Raw genomic sequence first — 14,712 nt, forward strand, 5'->3', positions numbered from 1 at the left:
AAAAAACCAGTTATTTTAATTTCAGAATAGGTTTCGTTATCTAGAAGAGAAGAGGAGGTTTCAGTATTTATTTATTATCTAAATAGGTTTATTATCTAGAAGGGCATTAATCTACCATTTTAACATCAGTTTGTAAAGATGTTCTTATTTGTTCTTCTAGATGCTCCCTTAGGTTCTTTTCACCTTCTAAGAAGAAAAATAATGTTTCTAAATCCAAATTTTGGAGTCACAGGGTCTCGTCAAACATAAAAGACTTAGGCAAACCAGTTATTTCTGGAGTAATGTATTATTTCCCTGCCTTCTCCACATCAAAATTTCTAAAAGCAAATCCAGAAACCACATCTACTCAATACTTTCACTTATGTCAAAAGTTAATTCAAGGAAAGAAATTACTTTTTTTTTTTTTTTTTTTTTTTGAGACGGAGTCTCGCTCTGTCTCCCAGGCTGGAGTGCAGTGGCGCGATCTCGGCTCACTGCAAGCTCCGCCTCCCGGGTTCACGCCATTCTCCTGCCTCAGCCTCCCGAGTAGCTGGGACTACAGGCGCCCACAACCGCGCCCGGCTAATTTTTTGTATTTTTAGTAGAGACGGGGTTTCACCGTGGTCTCGATCTCCTGACCTTGTGATCCGCCCGCCTCGGCCTCCCAAAGCGCTGGGATTACAGGCGTGAGCCACCGCGCCCGGCCAGAAATTACTTTATAGTAAACCACTGGGACATAAAGCAAAATAAAATAAATACTGTGAAGGAGAATTGCACTTCCGTGATTTGAGCAACAGATGAGAACACTTTCCTCTGCTGGCTTTTGAATCGAATCCAGGGGAAAAGTGAGAAGATGTGAAGCTAGAGATAAAAATCCTTATGAAATCAAGGTAAGAGTTCAAAAACATATTATTGATTTAGAAATCTTGATCAAGAAGGAAGAGAATAGGAAGGAAAGGTGAGGAGTTAATCTTATGCATTTTTATTCATGCCATAAAAAATTATTTCCTTTGAGATTCAGCCCCATTGCAGAAAGAACTTGAGATGACCAATGATTTTAGTTTCATGCTCTACCTTGACATGCTAAGTTCATGATTTATTGAAATTTGTACATACCGTGTGGATGAAATTTCTAGCTTTTGCAATTTGCTTAACTTGTTTATAGTAAGAGGTATAACAGGTTTTGACATCTCAGGTTGTTTAGGGGTAACTGGCTGATTTCTCAACTCAGGGTAGAACACTGTGTATCAAAGTGAAAAGGAAATTAAAGACAAATTAGCTGGATTTTCTGGGGATACTGAAATGTGGGAGTCCAAGGTATAGGCCTCAAAAAACACAACTAACAATCTTCTACTGGCAAACATCTTGCATGTTAGGTCAACTGAATAACGAAGACTAACAGGACATCAGATCATTAGATACATTCTGGAGTTATTTTTTAATTTGTTTTTATTTTTATTATCATTTAAAAATAATTTTTTGCAGAGAGGGGCTGTCACTATGTTGTTCATGCTGATCTGGGCCATCTTCCTTTGCCTCCCAAAGTGCTGAGATTGCAAGTGTGCACCAACATGCCTGGTTGGAGCTGTCTATGCAGCAAAGAGTGAGAACTTCCTGGATAGGGTCATATTATAAAAGCTAGCACCATCATTTTGCTCAGTTGCTGATAAAGGCTTGTGTTTTCTCATACTTTACAAAAGTATTGGCAGCTCTCAGTTCACAAATGTGCTAATACAAGTATCTTCTGCATGGTCTGATTGCACACCATCTCCTCAGGCCACCCGTTGTCCTGGAATCAAACACCTGGAGGATAGTGCCTCCTGACATCTTGGTGGGAAGTGGTGGTGGTGGTGATGGTTAGGTGCTGACTCTTTTCCATCAACTCTTTTCTTCCTCCTAACTTTACCTCTTGTATTCTCTTTATAACAATGCTGTTGATTTTTGTTCAGACATAATTCCACTTTGCAGTTTAACTATTAACCCTCTACTTAAGAATTGCCCAGGCCAGCATGGTGGTTCACGCCTGTAATCCCAGCATTTTGGGAAGCCCAGGTGGGTGGATCACGAGGTCAGGAGTTCGAGACCATCCTGGCTAACATGGTGAAACCCCGTCTCTACTAAACATACAAAAAAAAATTAGCCGGGTGTGGTGGCAGGCACCTGTAGTCCCAGCTACTTGGGAGGCTGAGGCAGGAGAATGGCATGAACCTGGGAGGCAGAGCTTGCAGTGAGCCAAGATCACGCCACTGTACTCCAGCCTGGGCAACAGAGCGAGACTCTGTCTCGAAAAAAAAAAGAAAAGAAAAATTGTTGCCACCACCATAGTAATAGTCCCATGTTTGTGAGCACATGGGAAACAAATATCAAGCATATTATACCTATTTACTATCATTGCACCTGTTCTTTTTTCTTCCACTCTTTTTCTGTCACCTCTCGCTTTAATTGAGCATTTTATGTAATTCAATTTTCTCTCTTCTCTTAGCATATCAATTATACTTCTTCTTAAACAACTTTTAGTGGTTGCTCTAGAGTTTGCAATATACATTTACGACTAACCTAAATCCATCTTCAAGTAACACTATAAACAGTTGGGCATGGTGGCTCGCGCCTAAAATCCCAGCACTTTGGGAGGCCAAAGCAGGAATATTGCTTGAGGCCAGGAGTTCAAGACCTGCCTGGGCAAAACAGCCAGGTCCCATGTCTACAAAAAATAAAAAATAAATGAATAAAAATTAGCCAAGTGTGGTGGTATGCGCCTGTTGTCCTAGCTACTCGGGAGGTAGAGGTGGGAGGATTGCTTGAGCCCAGGAGTTCAAGGTTGCAGTAAGCCATGATCATGCTACTGCACTTCTAGCCTGGGCAACAGAGCAAGACCTTTGTTGCTAAAAACAAAACAAACACAAAAAAACGGCCAGGCGCGGTGGCTCACGCCTGTTATCCCAGCACTTTGGGAGGCTAAGGAGGGCAGATCACGAGGTCAGGAGATTGAGACCATCCTGGCTAACACAGAGAGATCTCGTCTCTACTAAAAATACAAAAAATTAGCCGGACATGGTGGCAGGTGCCTGTAGTCCCAGCTACTCGGAAGGCTGTGGCAGGAGAATGGCGTGAACCCAGGAGGCGGAGGTTGCAGTGAGCAGAGTCGCACAACTGCACTCCAGCCTGGTTGACAGAGCAAGAATCTGTCTCAAAAAAAAAAAAAAAAAAAATTGATTTCCTTTCTCAAAAATTATTTTGCAATGATAATATGTTGACTCTATAATAAGAAAAATTTAGCCAGGCATGGTGGCTTGTGCTTGTAATCCCAGCACTTTGGGAGGTTGAGGCGGGCCAATTGTTTGAGCTTAGGAGTTTGAGACCATTCTGGACAACACAGTGAGACCTCATCTCTACAAAAAATAAGCAAAACATTGTAGTTGTGTACAGTGGTGCACACCTGTAGTCCCAGCTACTTGGGAGGCTGAGGTGGGAGTTTCACTGGAGCCCAGGAGGTGAAGGCTTCAGTGAGCTGAGATTGTGCCATTGCACTCCAGCCACTGCAACAGAGTGAGACCCTGTCTCAAAAAACAAACAAAAAACAAGGAAAAGAAAAAAATCATCAGTTTAAATTTTGTTGAATTTTATTTTGAAATAACTTGAAACCTTGGAAAAGTTGCAAGTACAAAGAATTTCAATATACCTCATATCCCAGTTCACCAACTGTTAACATTTGCCATGTTTCTTTTATCATTTTCTCTGAAACAGCAGAACAATTTATATACACACAAACACAGGCATATTGTATGTGTATTTTTTCTGAAACATGTGAGAGTAAGTTAATATCATGTCCTTTTACTTCATATTTAAAGTGGATTTGTTTGCTTATTTGTTTGCTTATTTATTGAAAGAATGCCACATTACTTAGGTGTCCTCTCACACTATCTTGAGGACTGTACAGTATCAGCATAACTTATCACTGGGTGCTGTTAACCTTGATCGCTTGCTAAATATCGTGTCTGCCAGGTCTCTCTCTATTGTAAAGCTACTATTTTTTTCCTTTTCCATACTCTGTTCTTTGACACTGAATCACTAAGTCCAGTCCACACTCAAGGAGAGAAGTGATTAATTTCCGTCTCCTGGAGGGAGAATAGCTGCATATATTATTTGGAATTTAAAAAAAAAATTTCATTGTAACTATAATAAATCTGATTTGAAGGAGAAGATTCATTGTTTGGAAATTTGCAATTGTTCTTTAAACATTATTTTTCTTGATTGCTAATTTTATGTAAGAAACATTCGTCTCTGACTCATCAAATCAATCACAGTAAATAAATAACAAGTGCCTTACAAGACTTAAGACCATATATAATTACAAGTTAAGCATCCCAAATCTGAAAAATTCAAAATCTAAAATTTCCAAAATCAGAAACTTTGTTCGTTGTTTTGTTTTGTTTTTGAGACGGAGTCTTGCTCTTGTCCCCCAGGTTGGAGTGCAATGGCACGATCTTGGCACACTGCAACCTCCACCTCCCAAGTTCAAGCAATTCTCCTGCCTTAGCCTCCAGAGTAGCTGGAGTTACAGACGCCCACCACCACGCCCAGCTAATTTTTGTATTTTTAGTAGAAATGGGGTTTCACCATGTTGGCCAGGCTGGTCTCAAACTCCTGACCTCATGATCTGCCCACCTCAGCCTCCCAAAATGCTGGGATTACAGGCATGAGGTACCACGCACGGCCTCAAAATTGGAAACTTTAAAAAATAAAACATTTAATGTACTAGTCTTTTAGATGCATGACCTCTGTATTACAACTGAGTCATTAATCTTGTAGATTCATCAGTATTAACTGGTTTGCTTTTATGGTGCTCCCTCAGTCCTTTCTGCAGAGGTTCAAGAGAAAGATCTTTTGAGAAATGTGCAAGTTTTTTTTATATATGTATGAAAACTTTATTCACTCCGTTAACTTTTTCATCATTCACAATGTTTATCTTCTTAAGATTAGCAGTAATTGGGCCAGACAGGGTGGCTCAAGCCTGTAATCTCAGCAATTTGGGAGGCCCAGGTGGGTGGATCACAAGGTCAGGAGATCGAGACCAGCCTGGCCAACATGATGAAACCCCGTTTCTATTAAAAAAATACAAAAATTAGCTGGACACAGTGGTGCGTTCTGTACTCCCAGCTACTCGGGAGGCTGAGGCAGGAGAATCGCATGAACCTGGCAAGTGGAAGTTGCAGTGAACCGAGGTCGTGCCACTGCACTCCAGTCTGGGCAACAGAGTGAGACTCTGTCTCAAAAAAAAAAAAAAAAAAGGATTAGTGCTAACTGGTTTTACTTTCTTTTTAGTCTTAAAGTGTTTTTTTTTTTTTTTTTTGGCTGTCTATGTGAATACAGTGAATACATTCCTATACTTCTGCCCACTTAATTTGTTCTTGGCCACTGTCTTTGATACTCATGTATAGCCACCCAAACTCCAGATGACACCATCTACACACACTGGAAATATGAAACTTTTTGAGGGCCAACATGTTGCTCAAAGGAAATTGCTCACTGGAGCACTTTGAATTTCAATTTTCAGATTAGGGATACTGAACCGATAAGTATAATACAAATATTCCAAAATCTGAAAATATTTGAAATCCCAAACACTTCCGGTCCAAAGTATTTCAGATGAGGGATACTGAACCTGTATAAGCTGTTCATCTAAGATATATTAGATATGCCTTCTTCTTATCAAATTGCTCCATTAAACTCTAATAAGGATAAATCAATGGCATACTATGAATTTCTTCAGGCTTATTTGATTTTGTTTTAAACAAAGATTGCAATTTTTATTCTGTATAATATAAAACCTTATACAGGCCAGGCACAGTGGCTCGCACTGGTAATCCCAGCACTTTGGGAGGCCCAGGTAGGCGGATCAGTTGAGGTCAGGAGTTTGAGACCAGCCTGGCCAACAGGGTGAAACCCCGTCTCTACTAAAAATAGAAAAATTAGCCAGGTGTGGTGACAGACACCTATAATCCCAGCTACTCAGGAGGCTCAGGCATGAGAATTGCTTGAACCTGGGAAGCGGAGGTTGCAGTGAGCTGAGATCGCGCCATTGCACTATAGCCTGGGTGACAGAGCGAGATTCTCTTTCAAAATAAATAAATACATGAATAAATAAATAAATAAACCCATATACATAGATTTGACATATAGGTTTTGTCCCACGCGTCCATGTGAAGAGACCACCAAACAGACTGTGTGTGAGCAACAAGGCTGTTTATTTCACCTGGGTACAGGTGGGCTGAGTCCGAAAAAGGAATCAGCAAAGGGTGGTGGGATTATCATTCATTCTTACAGGTTTTGGGATAGGCAGTGGATCTCACAAAGTACATTCTCAAGGGTGGGGAGAATTACAAAGGACCTTCTTAAGAGTGGAGGAGATTACAAAGTACATTGATCAGTTAGGGTAGGGCAGAAACAAATTACAATGGTGGAATGTCATCAGTTAAGGCTGTTTTCACTTCTGTAGATATTCAGTTGCTTCAGGCCATCTGGATGTGTACATGCAGGTCACTGGGGATATGATGGCTTAGCTTGGGCTCAGAGGCCTGACATTCCTGTCTTCTTATATTAATAATAAAACAAAATAGTAGTGAAGTGTTGGGGCAGCGAAAAATTTTTGGGGTGGTATGGAGAGATAATGGGCGATGTTTCTCAGGGCTGCTTCGAGCGGGATTGGGGTGGCGTGGGAACCTACAGTGGGAGAGATTCAACTGAAGAAGGCTTTTGGGGTAAGGGGTGATATCGTGGGGTTGTTAGAAGGAGCATTTGTCATATAGAATTATTGGTGATGGCCTGGATGCAGTTTTGTATGAATTGAGAAACTAAACGAAAGACACAAGATCTGAATAAAAAGAGGAGAAAAATAGGTATTAAAGGACTTAAGAATTGGGAGGACCCAGGAGGGAGGACCCAGGACATCCAATTAGAGAGCGCCCAAGGGGGTTCAACGTTATTGTTTGCTTGGTTGGCGAGTTTTTGGGCTCTATCCTTGAGTTTTTTTTATGTTGTCATATACCAGGCCGGATTGATTTAGGTAAAAACAACACTCTTCATTTGAAAATATACAATGTCCTCCTTTTTCAGCAGTGAGTAAATCGAGGCCTTGGCGATTCTGGAGGACAACTGCAGCTAAAGAGTCAACCTGGGCTTGGAGAACAGATAAAGTCCGTGATATATCTGTAATGCTAGCAGAGAAGTCATTAGAGAGGCTGCGGAATGTTGCGGCAGCGGTTGATATGCGTGCTATTCCAGTTCCAAGTGCAATAGTGGAGGCAGAAAGTCCTAGACACACAAATAAAGGGATTAGTGGGATGACTTTTTTGTCGTGTTGGTGTCAAGAGGGGGAACAGGCAGTTGTTCGTTCCCATCTGCAAACTGGATTTTGGGGGTAAGGAAGACTAGAGTACATGTGCCCGTACAGTTGGCAGGTAGGCACGTGTAGGTGGAGGACCCACATAAAAAGAAAAGGCCTTTTGTCAGGCAGAATTGGAAATGTACAGGAAAAGGTGAGAAGGTGTACTGAAAGAGGATCCTACACCCAAAATCCTAGAGATCCAGCAAGGGCAGCAGCCATTGGCGATTGTAATGGGGATTGATGGTACAACTGTGTAGTGGGAGGGGTTCGTCTTTCATGGTGTATGAGAAAGCGCATAGTGTCTACAAGTAACCTTTCACTGCTATTCATGGGGCAGGGCACAAGCAAGCAAGAAGAGGGGCCGGGAGGAGACTCAGATGAGCAGGGGGAGGGTAGCCAAGGATGGAGTAAGATGCAGGGCAGGTGCCTTCCTAAACAATAGTGACTGCCAATGTTTTTTAGTTTGTCAGTAATGATAAAGGGCTTATCCGTAATGCGAAGCTGGAACGTCCCTGTCTGTTTGGTAGTGTGTGTGGCTGGGTTCTGGAGATAAAGAGTAAAGGAACATTTGGACAGTAGAAAGTTGCCTAAAGGGATTTCAGTAGGCTGTTGTTGGGAGATGCATAAAGGAGCTGCAACAGGGATAGTTGTTTGTGTGGTTAGGGGTCCAAATATGGGGAGGAGGGGTGGAATTGACATAAGGAGAAAGGTGCCGTAGGTAGTGCGGAGAAGTGTGGCAGCTTATTGGTGTGAAATGCCTGGGGAGTTCTCACCAAATCTGTCTAGAAAGCAAAGAAGTTCCTCAGGTGGGTAAAGATGAGGGCTATTAAAGGAGGTTCTGGCCGGGCGCGGTGGCTCAAGCCTGTAATCCCAGCACTTTGGGAGGCCGAGACGGGCGGATCACGAGGTCAGGAGATCGAGACCATCCTGGCTAACACGGTGAAACCCCGTCTCTACTAAAAAATACAAAAAACTAGCCGGGCGAAGTGGCGGGCGCCTGTAGTCCCAGCTACTTGGGAGGCTGAGGCAGGAGAATGGCGTGAACCCGGGAGGCGGAGCTTGCAGTGAGCTGAGATCCGGCCACTGCACTCCAGCCTGGGCGACAGAGCATGACTCCGTCTCAAAAAAAAAAAAAAAAAAAAAAAAAAAAGGAGGTTCTGAGGTGCAGGGAGATGGGAGAGGTAGCCCAGTTGGCCTGTAGAGCGGGGATGGCTGTGTAAAAGCAGGGAGAAAGGGAAACGCGTAACCAATTCTTTGCTAGAGAAGGATTGGAAGCAGTGAGGAGAGAGTGGGTGAGATTGATAGTATGCTGGAGGTAACTAGGGAGAGGTGGAGGGTGGCATAAGAATGGGAATGAGGATAAGAGTGAGTATAAAAGTAAAGAGTAGAACTTCATCAGGGTGGAAGTATTGGAGGGTGCCCTGCCATCAAAGATCATCTATCCACTCCAGGAGGGAGTCAAAAGTGGCAGTTTGGGGACAGCACCAGGAGATATCAGCTGTGATGTCTTGGAGAAACAATGTAAACCAGCGGTGTAAACAAGAGCAGGTCATTTATGAGTAGTTGAGAATGGTGAATAGGAGTATGACTAGGCAGAAGATAGTAGGGGTGACAGCATAAAGTCCTGTTGCAAAGAGTAGGGTAAGGATGGATAGACCTAATAGAATGAAGGGATGTATTGGGCTCATAAGCATTATTATTGTTCTTCAGAAATGCGAGTGAGTTTAAGGGAAGTAGAAGAGAGTACTTGCAACTTCCAGGAGAAAGAGGAGATATCAGGCTGGCTGTCCGACAGACACAGCTTTATCCTGTAACAGTGAACCCAATAGGGAGGGTCCTGCAGGCAGACTGCGGTTGGAGTATACTATAGATGACTAAGTAGGGTCTGGTTCATCGAGGTTATAGAGTTTGAAGGGTCAGATTCTGCTTTTGTTTGTTTGTTTTTTGTTTTTTTGAGGCAGAGTCTCGCTCTGTCACCCAGGCTGGAGTGCAGTGGCGCCATCTTGGCTCACTGCAATCTCCACCTCCCAGGTTCAGGCCATTCTGCTGCCTCAGCCTCCCAAGTAGCTGGGACTACAGGCGCCTGCCACCGCGCCCGGCTAATTTTTTCCTATGTTTAGTAGAGATGGGGTTTCATCATGTTAGCCAGGATGGTCTTGATCTCCTGACCTCATGATCCACCCGCCTCAGCCTCCCAAAGTGCTGGGATTACAGGCGTGAGTCACCGCATCCAGTCTGAAGGGTCAGATTCTTAACAAGAACTGATCGTCCAGCTAGGGTATCTTCATATGGCTGGGAATCTGGAGTAGGCAAGAGAAGATTAGCAGCCTGGTGAATTTCCTGTCTAGCCTGCTGGAGGACTGGAAGATAGTCGCCTAGAGGGCTGGTGTCTGGGACGAGGTTGGGGCCGAGTAAGAAAGTGCGACCATATAAAAGTTCAAATGGACTGTACCCTGTAGCATCTCGAAGACAGGCTTTAATTCTGAGAAGGGCAAGAGGTAAAAGTACTATGCAGTCCTTTTTAAGTTGGAGGCTGAACTTGGTGAGGTGTCTCTTTAAAAGATCATTACTCCCATCTACCTTTCCTGAAGACTGAGGACGGTAAAGGGTATGAAGGTTCCACTGAATACCAAGAGCCTGAGAAACTGCTTGGGTGATTTGACTAGTAAAGGCCGGTCCATTATTGGACTGCATAGAGGTTGAAGGCCAAACCGAGGAATTATGTCTGACCAAAGGGAAGAAATGACGCGGTGGCCTTCTCAGACCCCGTGGGAAAGGCCTCTGCCCATCCAGTGAAAGTGTCTACCCAGACCAAGAGGTATTTTAGTTTTCTGACTCCGGGGCATGTGAGTAAAGTCAATTTGCCTTTGATCCTTGGAAAGCACGTGTCAGTAAAACAGTTGCTTTGCCTCCTTTGGGCCCAGAACCGTCTCCTGGAAAGTACTTGAATATCTCACAGGAATGTGAAACATAACATGTTCAGGATGAAACTAACCATATTCCCCCCAAATCTGCTTCTTAGCAGGGGTCCTTTAGGAAAGGCACCACTATCTACTTAATGGGTGAGTATAATTTTAGTCCTTAATATTTGCCTTGTCATTACTTCATAACATGTAGATGTACGGTTTTGAGGATACATATATATATTTGTGGAGTAGAATGTAAAAAATAGCATATTTTATTAATTAAATTAAACAAAATTTATACTTTTTTTTTTTAAAAAACAAATTCTACTCGAAAGGTTAACGTAGGACCAAAAATAAAGTTTGTAAGTGGTACCTGGAAAAAAATGTGTGCTACTCCAAACATGTGGAAATTAGAGAAATAAGATGGACCCTGAGAGAAAAACTAATAAAATCCACAATATTGAATGAGGTTAGTTATCTGTGGGAATAACCCAAACACAGCTTACGTTTCTAATTAAGGAAGTTGGAAACACCCAAAACTCTAACAAAGCATTCTGAGTGTCTCACTGGAATGTTTATTAAATTCAAACCAAACTGATTGTAAAATGTAGGGAAAGGATCAAACTGAAAAGAGATATTTAGCTAGAAAACAAAAAACTAAATTGCAATGAGTCAGGTATTGACATGTATGTCTGTGAAAGTCTTGAGGCAGGTGTCTCATCCCTTTGGTGCAAATGTAGGCTTCAGACTCTTGGAACTTAGTGTCATTAAATATTTCAATCATATAATTGACTTCCCATTTATATTCCACAGTCTAATCATAAACTAAATTTTGATGGAGACCAGCCTACATGAAGAGTATAGCTATGCCTCATGAATTTACTGTTTCCAAAATATAAATAAATACACCAATACACTGGCCTTGAAGTTATAGCTCAGTCTCTTCGAGTTACCTTAACTTGAATATAGTCATCTATGACTTCTGAATTTCCAATTTATTTATAACTTCTAAGATTTAACTCTAGAATATGAAGGTCTAATTAATGTAATGCTACTCCTTTGTAGAGAGATTTCTTTTACTTAGAAATCCTTATATTTTGTGTCATTGATAAACTTTCAACCAGTGTTTTGCTGGCAACTCTGGAAATAAATATTTGCAATTACATATTACTGAATTGATTTTTTCTTTGCCATTTCTATAAGAACAGCATCTTTCATGTTTAACTTCTATGAGTATTAAAGCTTAACACTATATCAGGATAGTAACTGTATTTATGCTCTCAGCATTATTACTCATCTGGTAACTATGCCAATTCATCTCGCCCACCATTGTGCTTTACCGGGATGATCTCATTCCATTCCAACATTCAACATGAATTTCAGGATGAGAATGAAGCCCAAACATGATTTCAAACACATCCTTCTGTCGGATTCTAGTCTCCTGACTCTTCGACATTTCATCTCATATTTTTCATTATTGATTTTTCAAAATTGGAAAACAAATTTAAATTTTTCTTCTTAAATATATTAACCTTTAATGATCACAACTATCAAAGCCATAATCAAAATCATTATTTTTATTTTTTTATTAATTTTTCTATTTTTTTGAGATAATCTCACTCTGTGAGTCAGGCTGGAGTACAATGGCGAGATCTGGGCTCATGGCAACCTCTGCCTTCCAGGCTCAAGCAATTCTCCTGCCTCAGCCTCCCAAGTAGCTAGGATTACAGGCACCTGCCACTAAGCTCAGGTAATTTTTGTGTTTTTAGTAGACACAGGGGTTTACCATGTTGGACAGCCTGGTCTCAAACTCCTGACCTCAGTCATCTGCCTGCCTCAGCCTCCCAAAGTACTGGGATTACAGGCATGAGCCATTATGCCCAGCCTCATTCTTACTTTTTATATTCCCAACTGTCAGCATATCTGTCAGTTTGAATTCCTTTTTTCTTCTTTTCTTTTTTTTTTTTTTGAGACTGAGTCTGGCTCTGTCGCCCAGGCTGGAGTGCAGTGGCCGGATCTCAGCTCACTGCAAGCTCCGCCTCCCGGGTTTACGCCATTCTCCTGCCTCAGCCTCCCGAGTAGCTGGGACCACAGGCGCCCGCCACCTCGCCCGGCTAGTTTTTTGTATTTTTTAGTAGAGACGGGGTTTCACCGTGTTAGCCAGGATGGTCTCGATCTCCTGACCTTGTGATCCGCCCGTCTCAGCCTCCCAAAGTGCTGGGATTACAGGCTTGAGCCACCGCGCCCGGCTGAATTCCTTTTTTTCGAACTCTTTTCCCTCTCCTAGTGCTGTATGCAGTATTAATTAATTTTTTCCTAAAATTTTTTTGTTGCCTTTTCTTCTAAGTCACTTCCAATATTCAACAAGAAGAGTATTATCCTGGTTGCTGAAGATGCAATTTCCGATTTGTTCTTTGGCACATAAAGACAGTTTTGTTCTCTGTAAGTTAGATTAAATTGAGGACAAGCAGTGTGTTTTTTAAGTTTTCAGTGCCCAGTACTTTGAAACAAAGTGGGACCCAGAGATAAATATCAATCATATAATAATGAGCCCCACAACAAAATATATTTTTATTTTTGTTTACATTTAAGAATTTTAAAATAGTATGGGTGTATGTAGGTGGTGTCATGAAGATAAGACCTATGAAACCCCTTTAAAGGCTGAAAGTGTTGCCCTGTTTGTATTTCTTGTGATTTGTGCATTCATTCTCGTGTTCTCTAGCAATAACTCATCTCTTATTTTTTCCATCATACTTTTAAAAGCGCCAGAATTTGGATCACTATTTAAGTAATCCAAAGGACAATCTTATTACCACATAATGTAGAATTTTGTGTGTGTGATTTCTTAAGAAAGATACTTGGAAAAAAAATTGATTCGTCTGCCTTTTACTTCCTGCCATGTCTTCCCATAGACCAAAATTGTAGTAGCTATTGGTAATATATTTTGATTTTTTGTTCTGTGCCATGCACTGTTCTAAGAGTGTGTGTGTATATATACATAATTTTACGTATTTAATCTCAAAACAACCACAGTCCTTATTCTCATATTTTTCAGGGAAAAACGGGTCAGAAATTTTCTTTGTTGAGCATCATACAAAGCCATTTTTTCTTTTTTTAAAATATGACATAGTACATTATTATTATTTTTTATTATACTTTAAGTTCTTGGATACATGTGCAGAATGTGCAGATTTGTTACACAGGTATACACCTGCCATGGTGGTTTGCTGCACTCATCAACCCCTCATCTACATTAAGTATTTCTCCTAATGCTATCCCTCACCTACCCCACCACCCTCCGACAGGCCCCAGTGTGTGATGTTCCCCTCGCTGTGTCCATGTGTTCTTATTGTTCTTATTTTTCAGTTCCCACTTAATGAGTGAGAACATGCGGTGACAAAGCCATTTTTTCTTTTCTTTTCTTTTTTTTTTTTTTTTTTTTTGAGATGGAGTCTCGCTCTGTCGCCCAGGCTGGAGTGCAGTGGCCGGATCTCAGCTCACTGCAAGCTCCGCCTCCCGGGTTTGCGCCATTCTCCTGCCTCAGCCTCCCGAGTAGCTGGGACTACAGGCGCCCGCCACCTCGCCCGGCTAGTTTTTTTGTATTTTTTTTTTTAGTAGAGACGGGGTTTCACCGTGTTAGCCAGGATGGTCTCGATCTCCTGACCTCGTGATCCGCCCGTCTCGGCCTCCCAAAGTGCTGGGATTACAGGCTTGAGCCACCGCGCCCGGCCGACAAAGCCATTTTTTCATTACTGCCTTTTGTATGCTAGAGGCTCCATACTTCTATAGCACGTATAGTGTATAGCACTTCTAGCACTTCTAGCATCCTTGTTAAATTATCCTCCTGATTTAGTTGCTCTTACCTGCTCTAACATTCTTTTTTAGTTGTTTTTTTTTTTTTTTTTTTTTTTTTTTCGCACAGAGTCTCACTCTGTTGCCCAGGCTGGAGTGCAATGGTGCAATCTTGGCTCACTGCAACCTCCATCTCCTGGGTTCAAGCCATTCTTCTGCCTCAGCTCCTGCCTCAGCTTCCCAAGTAGCTGGGATTATAGCCACCTGCCACCAGGCCCAGTTAATTTTTTTTTTTTTTTTTTTTTTTTTTGTATTTTTAGTAGAGAGGGGGTTTCACCATGTTGATCAGCCTGGTCTTGGACTCCTGACCTCAGGTGATCCACCCTCGGCCTCTCAAAGTGCTGGGATTACAGGTGTGAGCCACCATGCCCAGCCTTCTAAACCCTATTAATTAGGATTTTTGCTGTCTTTGTAAGTCATTTCTGGGGCTACTACCAGATATAAAAATACAATATAAAATATTTTTAACATCTACTGACATGTTTTTACACTAGCCATGAAATGGCAGTGCACTGACGTGGCGTCTTTTTTTTTTTTTTTTGAGACGGAGTCTCGCTCTGTCGCCCAGGCTGGAGTGCAGTGGCCGGATCT

At 41.9% G+C, this 14,712-nt stretch overlaps 1 long non-coding RNA gene across 3 annotated transcripts in view; it reads left to right on the forward strand.

Moving 5' to 3' along the window:
* The first annotated feature begins 397 nt into the window (after window positions 1-397).
* Window positions 398-14,712, forward strand: part of LOC123572844 (uncharacterized) — a 40,599-nt gene continuing 26,284 nt past the window's right edge. The window contains exons 1-2 of one of the 3 annotated variants that reach the window (XR_012433386.1): window positions 398-869; window positions 10,386-10,425. This is a non-coding gene — a long non-coding RNA (uncharacterized lncRNA). Of the gene's footprint in view, window positions 870-7,815; window positions 8,170-10,385; window positions 10,426-14,712 lie in introns of those variants that run through there. The other 2 variants (XR_012433387.1, XR_012433388.1) reach the window with 2 other exon arrangements.

Source organism: Macaca fascicularis, chromosome 4, assembly GCF_037993035.2.
Source record: "Macaca fascicularis isolate 582-1 chromosome 4, T2T-MFA8v1.1".
NCBI lineage: Eukaryota > Metazoa > Chordata > Mammalia > Primates > Cercopithecidae > Macaca > Macaca fascicularis.